The sequence below is a fragment of the Onychostoma macrolepis genome, chromosome 01 (genome assembly GCF_012432095.1).
Source record: "Onychostoma macrolepis isolate SWU-2019 chromosome 01, ASM1243209v1, whole genome shotgun sequence".
Classification (NCBI taxonomy): Eukaryota; Metazoa; Chordata; class Actinopteri; order Cypriniformes; family Cyprinidae; genus Onychostoma; species Onychostoma macrolepis.
Window position 1 is genome coordinate 40,473,224 of NC_081155.1, and position 11,056 is coordinate 40,484,279.

Consider the following 11,056-nt stretch of genomic DNA (forward strand, 5'->3'; position numbering starts at 1 on the left):
TGTGGGGATTTTTTTTTTTTAACAGTCGCCTTTTTCAGCGCGGTAAACAAGATAATATCACAGCTCGCCTCTTCCCTTCACCTCCGTTGTTTTGAAGGACACGGTTCAAGGTAAGTTTGTCTTTTTGTTGTTAAATCACGTCTTTCGAAAGGTATTTGTGATTGTGCTACTTGACGCGAATCACGTTTTGCAGGCAGTTCTTAAGGTCAACCATTCTGCTAAAGTAAGTTAGTTTTCTCCGACTTTCGATTTTTACAACGAATATACTTTGCTTGGTTAAAAAGGTACTACTTCGACATAAGCTCTATTTAATTTTGTAGAAACCCTTAAATCCACATCTATTTCTGATTCATGACGCCAATTTTAGATGCCAGATGCTTAATTTACATGTAAATGTTACTCAATAAGTTACACCAAGCCAATATAATCCACGCAAAAAAAAAATTGTTTAATCTAATGGTGGAAGTACCTACTCGTATTTTATCGAGATTTACACAAAGGCCTAAGTTATATGCAAGAGGCATATTCAGAAAGTCGAAGAGGGCATTACTGAAACGCGATATTTTTTAAATAGGAATCATGTGGATTACTTTAATGCTGCATTTATATGTTGTTTGGACTCTGGGTCTCAATTACTTACATTGTCCATATACATAGCTCCAATTTACTCCTGAAAATGTATTTGTGTTCTGATGGCAAAAAAGTCAGACATCTTGGATGGCGTGAATTGTCAGCAAATTTTCATTCATGCATAAACTATTACTTTGAGCATAATTGGGAAAGAAGACATCATGAGAACTATTTTAAGATTCATTCTAATTGAGAATTTTTTTTAATATCATTTCAGGGAGGACAGAGACCTGCATTGAACGATGGATGATTACCCTTGAGGGTCGCGTCATTTGTGAAGGTGTACACCCAAGATTTCTGACTGCAGTAGCAACAATGTTCGCAATGTACTACGTCTTTAACCTTCAGTATACAGAGGAGGCATGTGGCACATTGGAATTCATTCAGAGGTATTTTATTTACCTTATACTGTAACCTGTAGATTGATTTTTTTTTCTTTTATTACTCCCTAATTTCAGCAAGTATATATTTAATCAATTAATTAAACTTAAAAAGAAAAAACTTAGTCTACCTTTTTTAGTTTTTTCTATTAATATACATATATATTTTTTAATACCCTTAGACGATTCATTGGGATAAACCCTGAAAAAGGCACGAAGACCAGCAGAGGCAAGGTTGTTTCAAAGAAAACTGGAAAGATCGTGAACAAGACGACAGCTACTGTCAACCCCAAAGTCGCATCCCTTCTAAAGAACCTCATCGATTTCGAATGGGATTTTGTCTAGGTAACTAAACTTAATTGACCCCTACCACTTACATGTTCTAGCTTCCTGAGAGAGTTACCATCTCTAATCTACATTCATATTCAGTGGTAAGAGTGTACATTAACCCTTTGGAAATGTTTTTTTTTTTCTGTATTATTATTACCTAAAATTGCATCCGATCACATGGATAGACAAAACACGAGCTTCAACTAAACATTCACAGTGCTGTAGGAAAGTTATGTAAACTTTGGGATTACCTTGTTATCTTGATGACCCACAACTTTTTGGGATAATTTTTTAGTTCTGTTTAAAGGGATAGTTCCCCCAAAAATTTAAATTCTCTCATTAATTACACACCCTCATGTCGTTACAAACCCATAAGTCCTTTGTTCATTTCAGAACACAAATTAAGATGTTTTTGATGAAATCTGAGAGCTCTCTGACCCTACATAGACAGCAAGGTTACTACCACCACTGTCAAGGTCCAGAAAGCTGCCAAGAACTTCAACAAATTAGTCCATGTGACAGCAAGTGTTTTTTTGCGCAACAAAAAGTATTCTCGTAGCTTCATAAAATTACGGTTGAACCACTGATGTCACATGGACTTGCTGTCTATGGAGGGTCTGAGAGCTCTCAGATTTCATAAAAAATATCTTAATTTGTGTTCTCAAGATATACAGATGCTAGATCAATTAATTATTCACTCCTTTCTGGCTAACTAGAAAACCCAATAACTTTTACACACAGCTGAACTGTTTGGTCATGTCTTGACCTTCAGTTGTGTTAAGATTGTGTTTTGTCAGTTTTTCCTCCTCTACTGTAACAAAAGATAAAAAAAACAGTTCATTAACCAGAATTTTAATTTTCTGAGGAATTAAAAAGCGTTTCCAGAGTGTACGAGCACTAGCTTTTTCCATGTGCTATATTTTGTCACTAACATTTTGAAAATGTTTTCTCTCTCCAGACCCGGATGTCCTGTCAGGTCAGAGCCATCAGAAGCTGGAGTGAGACATTTTTTTCGACTACTGGTTTGGTTAAATGTTTGGTTGACTATGTGTTCCTATCAGACTTGCACTTAGTCTCATGCCAGATTAAACAACAACAAAAACTTGTGGCATTTTGGCAGGGGGTTTTTTTCTACTGTATTTGTAGTTTTTTTTTTTTTTTTTTACACAGGGGTTCCTTTAATTGCACTTTTTCTCTGTGATGCTGCTTTTATTGTTAAACATACTTTTAAATGTTTACACTTAAAATACTGTTAAAAGATTGTAATAAGAGCCAATTTAACAATGCTTTTAGTTGTTATAAATGGCAAATGAAGCACTATATCAGTCTATTTCTCCTTTTATTTTCTTTACACGAGAGATGTTACGATATCAGACAGAGTAAATAGGAAGTAACTTGTATTGTATTTCACAATTATAGCTGCCATTACTGTGAAATTACAGCACAGTCATAAAATGTAAAACAGAAATTAAAGTGTAGAATTATGAGAAATCTCTGGAACCATTGCTGCCAGTACTTTACTGTAAAATTACAGCACAGCCGTAAAACAGAAAACAGTACTTGAACTGTAAATTAACACTAAATGGCTGGAACCACTGCTGCCAGTATTTTACTGTAAATTTACGGGGAAATTTTTTACAGTGTACATTTATAAATCCATGGTCTGTCTGTCTCTATCTCTTGCTCTCAACTTTTTTTTTTTTTTTTTTTTTTTTAAATCGGTAAAGATTTTAAAGGTATAAGTGTACAGCAACTGACTTTCCAAAATAATTTTACCCTGAAAAATATTCACTAGAGTAAACATGTGACATCTTGCCCCAGTCTCCTCTACAGTATACAGTTGATAACATGAAGGCCAGTAGACTCATTAATTGGAAAAGAGTGGACCGTGGCCTTCAACAACATCTGCGTCCACATCACCGATTACACATCCATCTGTTTGAAATGCTTCATAACACCAGCAGCAGCAGAGTATACTAAAATAAAACAAATATTTCTCCTCAGACAGGAGAGCAAAAGCAAAAGTCGCTAGTGTAAAATATATGCAGACCTTGTGAAAGCATGTCTTGAACACCATATGCCATATTTCCCTGCTTGCTACTGTATTGCATAGATTTGTGGTCCACATGAGCATTGCTTGCTTGCCATATCAATAGGCTGCATTTTGTCTAAGTGGATGTTGGAGCCATATGTAGTAAACAGCAGTGTTTAGAGAGCCAAGCCTCATTCGGGCATCTATATCTAGTTAAACTCCAGTAATTGAGCTACTGCTTGTCTACGAACACACTGGGCTGGGAAATGAAAAAGCATAATCCATAACACACAAATGTTTTGCATTTGTGGTCTTTTGCACACTGCAGAATTAAAGGTTAAACTTCTGTCCACTTTAGCCATTTAGATTCAAGTGGGCTGGGAAAAAAAGAAAAAAAGAAGAAGAAAAACACCACAGAAGTGACCCAGTTCTCCCTGCCGTTAATGGTTAATATCAGAACACACATTGTTTCAGGCGATGGCAACCACACCAGATGTGATGCTGGCAGATGTATGCAGTAATTAAGGCGCTAAGAGTCTTTCTATTAATTATTCTATTCTCCCATAGGGAGAAATTATACCACTTTCACATGAGAGGCATGCACACTATTACTATACAATTTAGATTCAATGGTCTCAAAGAAATTTGAAATTTTGAAAGATAATATGACTGGTTGTGTAACTTGAAAATATGACAGTTTTGGTGAGGGTCTTTAGTTGAAAGGAATAGTTCACCAAACATTGGAAATTTTGTCATCATTTACTCACCCTCATGTTGTTCCAAACATGTATAAGTTTATTTCTAATGTTGAACACAAAATAAGAATTTTTGAAGAACCAAACAGTTGTTGGTCACCATTGACTTAAAGAAATGGAAGTCAATGGGGATGATCAGCTGTTTGATTACCAGCATTCTTAAATATATATATATATATATATATATATATCTTCTTTTATGTTCAACATAAGAAACAAAAAAACTCATACAGGTTTGGAAAGACATGAAGGTGAGTAAATGATGACAACATTTTCATTTTTGGGTGAACCATCCTTTTAAGTTCACTTGAGTTTATACGAAACAAATAATGCTAATAAAGCAACCGTAATTGTTTTCTTCTTCATGCATTTCATGCTGTTACAGCCTTAATTATTTGCTTGGTTGGCAAGAATTAAAGCCAACGGAAAGTGCAAAAGTGCAGGTGGAAAAAGTAAAGGTATCAAAATTAATTTCCAAGAAAAAACTAAAAATAAAAAAAATAAAAAAATAAAAGTAATTGATATTTTTGTAATCTGTATATACAACTTTAGTATACATATGTATATTATATTGTGTATAGTATATTTTCAGTTTTTATTTTAATTGTATTTAATTTTATGTATTTATTTATTTTAAAATCAAATGTTTCATCTAACACTTTTATTTCAGTTTTATTTCAGCTTTACTTTATTACTAAATGACAACTCACAAAAACTCAATTGTCTATCTCATCATTCCTGATGTGGACATAGGCATATACCAAAATTTATGGTGGACCTGTAAATATTTATGCTAAATAAATAAATAAATAAAAATAAAATTCCTCTCTGCAGACCTGACAAAGGTCAGTCAGAATCAATTTCATTACATGCTAACATGCTGCTCTTCCTCAGGGCTTCATTCAGACTGTGTCAGAGTTCCCCTCCGGGCTCTGAGACAAGCAGAGATTGTAATGAGCCTTTGTAAGAGGAAAATAGATAAACAATAGCTTATTTGAGTGGATAAATAATCTTGCATTCAAAATCAACTTGATGGAGCTGCACATAATGCAAAATCTAAAGATACTAATAATAAACACTGCTTTTAATTTTAATTTTAAAAGACACTGCAAAGTGTCCATCATGTCACAACTTAGTGTTCTTCAATGCCTATTCAAAGCTTTCATCTGCCACAATAATGTCTTTGAACTATTGTCTGTTTTGTTTTTTTGTTTGTTTTTTTAATACTGATTGATTGAATCTTTTATCGACTGACAGCCCTAAAATTTTGACATCTTTAAAAAGGCAGGCATGTTAGCAATCAATGCAATTTAGTTATGATAAACATTACAATGCAATTATATTAATGCAAGTATGACAATCACTCAATGTGAAAAAAATAAAGACATGATCAAATTGGAAAGGATCATGTATATTCACTTGGTCATTATAACACAATAAACTCTGACATGGTGATCTGAAACAGTTGTAACTTGCATTGACATGACTGATACTGATAACTGCCTTTATAAGCCTTGTCCTACCCAATTTTTCACCAAAGTAGTGTCAGTGGAGCTGGCATCTGTTTTTGGCCTGGAATTTGTACTCTCTCAGAACTTACCCACATTTTCAATGGCTTAAGAGCTGAAACACATAACTGCTTAGATTTCAGAACTTGTACACAAACATACTTGGGGCATCTCAACCTTTGCTTACAGGGGCTCTTAAGTTTTAGGAGCATAATTTGTCATTTTTAAGCAAAACACACCCATTACATGACAGCAGAATTCCAGTATTTTCATTTTGGGTAAACTGTCCTTTTAAGCGGATGGTGCCAAGTCAGTTTCCCTGTCCCAGAAAGGATGTTTTTCAGCGCCAGCACATTGAAATCATCTATCAGATTGCCAACACCAAAACTGCATCTCTGTCTTGCATAAGTTGTCTGTTTTGTTTTTGTTTGTTTTTAATACTGATTGATTGAATCTTTTATCGACTGACAGCCCTAAAATTTTGACATCTTTAAAAAGGCAGGCATGTTAGCAATCAATGCAATTTAGTTATGATAAACATTACAATGCAATTATATTAATGCAAGTATGACAATCACTCAATGTGAAAAAATAAAGACATGATCAAATTGGAAAGGATCATGTATATTCACTTGGTCATTATAACACAATAAACTCTGACATGGTGATCTGAAACAGTTGTAACTTGCATTGACATGACTGATACTGATAACTGCCTTTATAAGCCTTGTCCTACCCAATTTTTCACCAAAGTAGTGTCAGTGGAGCTGGCATCTGTTTTTGGCCTGGAATTTGTACTCTCTCAGAACTTACCCACATTTTCAATGGCTTAAGAGCTGAAACACATAACTGCTTAGATTTCAGAACTTGTACACAAACATACTTGGGGCATCTCAACCTTTGCTTACAGGGGCTCTTAAGTTTTAGGAGCATAATTTGTCATTTTTTAAGCAAAACACACCCATTACATGACAGCAGAATTCCAGTATTTTCATTTTTGGGTAAACTGTCCTTTTAAGCGGATGGTGCCAAGTCAGTTTCCCTGTCCCAGAAAGGATGTTTTTTCAGCGCCAGCACATTGAAATCATCTATCAGATTGCCAACACCAAAACTGCATCTCTGTCTTGCATAAGTTGTGGGTTGTAGGCTTTTAATGTGTTGTTTGAACCTGAGCAAAACCATATCACTGTATTACTGATGCACTTTTGTAGAACTGCAGCATCTCCTGTTTTGCTCCGCTGCCCTGCATTTGCACTATGAGCAAAAGATTTCTAAATCCAGCAGCATTGCTTGTTATTTTTGCGGCACACAGCAAAGCGTAAAATACTCCTTTACAACTGTGACAGAAGGGTTTGTAACATAATGCTCTCTGAGGAAAGGCTTAAAAGAGAAATCAATTACATGGCCCTACACAAGTAAAGAAACAGCTGTCTCGAATCCTCTTCCATAAAATTCACCTGCTGAATGTTCCATTCAAAAGACTATTGAGATTGTCTCACCTCTTGCCTCAGCTCCTCCACATTTCTCCTGTGCAAAAGAATGAAAGAGCCAGCAAGCTTTCGAAAGACATGATCACTTCTCACAGGAAAGTAATTCAAACTCACGGGTACTTACACATTCACACACCAGTGACCAGCACATGGTGCGTGGACCCAAGCAATGGAAACGGGAAGCAATCTTGGCGGCAAACGTTATTTGCAATGAGAACAGAAAGCGGATCAAGAGAGTGAAATATTGCCCTCTGGCTATCAGCCTGCTGTGTGTTTGTATTTACAAGTGATTCTCTTAAAACACATTGCCACAGCTGACACCAATGGAATCTTTGGACTCTTAACTCCAGAATTGTTTATTATTATTATTATTATTATTATTGATTGATTGATTTTCTGAAATTGAAAGACCCTGATCAAACTGTAAAAGCGAACATCTTAAATATTTAAGCTCTCCAATAATAATAATAATAATAATAATAATGATAATAATAATTAAATAAAACTACATTATTACATAATTATGTATTATTCTAATATAAAATAAAATTATAATGTAAAATATAATGTTAAAAAAAGAAAGAAAGAAAGACAGACATTTTATGAAAAATAAGTAAATTTCAACAAACTCTCATTATTGTAATATATAATAAAATAATAAATAATAATCATGATAAAAAAAATACAGTACTGTTTTTTAATTACACCAGCATACACAGTCCAAAATACCACTATAATGTATAAATACATTATAATTCAATAATTTAAAACATTAAATTATCAGATTTGATATATTAATTTAACACATATTAAATTATATATAGTATATGTATAATACATAAATGCACTTAATTGTAATGGAAATAATATTACAATGAAAAAAAAAATCTTTCTTTAAGATTTTTGGGTGAATATAACCAAGGCAAGGTCTTCACAATTTTTTTTTTTATTATTTTTTTATTTTTTAAATTTACCCATTGATACCATCATAAAAGTCATTTTTCTAATATAAAAATCAATGATTTACAATCTTATTTATTTACAATCATGTCCCTGCAGTGCTAAAAATATTGCTTTGATATTATCTGAAGGCTGCAAATTGCCCTCAGTGGTGTACTGATGGTGCTTTATTTACTTTAATAACTGATCTATTATCACACTTATCTATGAACAGCTCTTGAACAAATAGCACAAGCTATATACTTGGAGAAGAACAACTAAATGTGAAGAGGAAGCAAGCAGGCTCCAGGCTTTGCTCTGGGTTGAGAGCAGTTCAATTATGGCACAGTGACAAACCTGGCACAGTTGACACTTCATGTGCAGCATGTGGCAGCCACGGGTGTGAGGCTGGCACAGATAATCCGGCACAGACACCACTCGTGCCCAATTCAACACACCTGTCAAAAGAGATCAGGATTAACACACAGATCCATTCTGGATTGCATCTCTAGAGGCCTGACCTTTACTGCTGACAGAGCTGCTAGTGATTTTCAAAAATCAGTTTGAAATAAATCTCTTTGTTTTCATACATTAGTAACATCACTCCCATAGTGAACTTCAGAGCCTAAATTGCCGCTCACTGTGCTATAGAAACCTGAATGATACGTCAAATCATAGGCCTCTATAATTTCCATTATGTGGGAAATGTGGACAGAATCCAGTTATAAAACTTTATGGAAATGTATTGTATAATGCAGAATGTCACAAAACTGTGTGAAATTACGGCTGAATAAATCAAGGTAGCGCTATCACGATATGGACTGGTATCTGTGAATATTAAACCGCAAAATGACAAAACAAAATGTGAAGCTTGCATGTTCTGTGAGTCTCTGTGAATGACTAGCACAGTTTCATCTGAAGCACACATGATGCTCACAGTATTTTCATCATCTGCCGTCTCACTATACAGTATGTGGATATGAACACATGAAATTCTCCACTTCATTTAATAAAAATATCATTAGATACACACAGAAACTCAATGGTCTTCACTACAACCCACCAGAATAAACCAAACCATTACATTTGAAATATGGGTATTTTTTCTTACAAAAATGCATGGATTCGCTACAGGAGGCCTTTATTCACCCCCTGGAGCCGTGTGAGGCACGTTTTATTATGGATGTGCGTGCTTTATTTGACGTGTTTTGGACTGTTGAACAGAAACACCAGCCGACTGTAATGATTGAGCTTAGTGCCAGGACGATTTTTAATATAATTCCGATTGGATTCATCTGAAAGAAGAAAGTCATATACACCTAGGATGGCTTGAGGGTGAGTAAATAGCAGGCTAATTTTAATTTTTGGGTGAACTAACACTTTATAAGCAGGCTACCCTTATAGCTTGCCTCTAGATGCCACTCATGGATCTGAAAGCAACTACAACTTCTCACCTTTTTAATTTTTTAATTTAATTTTTACGTTAAATTAAATTAATTTATTTGAAGAAATATCAGTGATGTACCACCTGGGGGTGCTTCATAACTCTGAAATAAACTAAGACAATGGCTCATTGAGCAATAAAAAAAAAAAAAAGCAATGCTCTAACCCTAGCAACCAACCAAAACTAGCTGAGTTTTGTACTTGGAAGCTCCACTCACATAAATAAAACCAACCATTTTGAAATGCTAAACCAAAAACCTGTTTATTTCTAAATGGATCACAACAGTGGTGTGGGTAAAAAAGACATGGCTGCAATCCAGAAGACCTCAGTGTTTGCGAGTGTGTGAGCGTAATATTTCTCTGGTGGGATGCCCTTTAAAGACAGACCTCTCTCTCACACAGAGGTGATGAAACTCACAAGCACTGAAGGGAATACAATATGTCCTGTAAAGTTGCCTGTTATGCTGTGCTCCCTCTGTTTACAGTTAACCACTCTGTCAGAACGACCTTTGAAGAATCCGAATGTGTTGAGACTGCCAATGCAATTTTATTTTTCCCAAATAATTCTAAATCCTCCATATTCCTGTATGTTTATATAATGCTGGTCTATGACTGTATATATAGTCTCAGCTTCAACAACACACCATATATTGTAGGTTTATGTTTCAGAGGACAATGCAACAGAGTATCAAGGTGAATAAAAATGTCTATAGTTTGTATGTGTTATCTATATTTAGAGATAATAATTTTATTAGGTGCCATAGAATGCATTGGTACAATATTTTAAATTGTTCTCTGATATCTACATAGAAGGTATGTGGCTTAGGTAAGGGTAAAATTCTCCAGAAACGGTTTTACATGTCCATTTACAACCCTAGGATTTGTCCCTAGAATAAAATGGTCTGTTATTACCTTATTTGGAAGGGTCATGAATAATAATGTTGAGCTATGCTCTGATTGTTTCACAGTGCGGCTCAATGTTGAGTTCTGCTCTGATTGGCTCTTTCACAGTGGGCTCATTTCAGTAGCTCACAGGAAGGAAACACAGGGAAAATATATATTTCAATACTTTCTCGCACAGTTATATCGTTGGGTAATTATATTGTAAATAAAATGCGGCCATCAGGGAGCTGCTATTAATATGCAGGGCACTGAAACTGCTTTCAAATGCACAATCGCTTTTTAGTTTCACTTTCACTTTCGAGATTCACGATCACACATACTCTGTTTATACTATGTAGCGGCAGTACTTAACACACATTTTACAAGATCAGATGCTTGTCAGTGGTGCTCAGGATCTGTAAATCATTCGCCATCATCCTCAGTCCTCTCTCCTTACTCTGTTTATGTGGTAAGTGAAATCTTACGTACTGTAATGTAACAGGCTACCGCTAGCAGCTAACCATGTCCCTTTAGTGGCTCGCGTTATTTGTTTTCCGTGCCTTTCTGAATACAGACACCAACCCATCCCAGCACTTCACATCCCCTGCACGGCCTGGAACATAGCATTTATTTCCATGACCTGCCATTTTCGCTGTTGTCCTCGCTT

At 35.0% G+C, this 11,056-nt stretch overlaps 1 long non-coding RNA gene across 1 annotated transcript; it reads left to right on the plus strand.

The window, feature by feature from the left end:
* The first annotated feature begins 817 nt into the window (after positions 1–817).
* LOC131544834 (uncharacterized) lies at positions 818–3,177 on the plus strand. The gene is made up of 3 exons (XR_009272237.1): positions 818–1,019; positions 1,193–1,355; positions 2,299–3,177. It is a non-coding gene; the product is annotated as an uncharacterized LOC131544834 (long non-coding RNA).
* Positions 3,178–11,056: the final 7,879 nt, after the last annotated feature.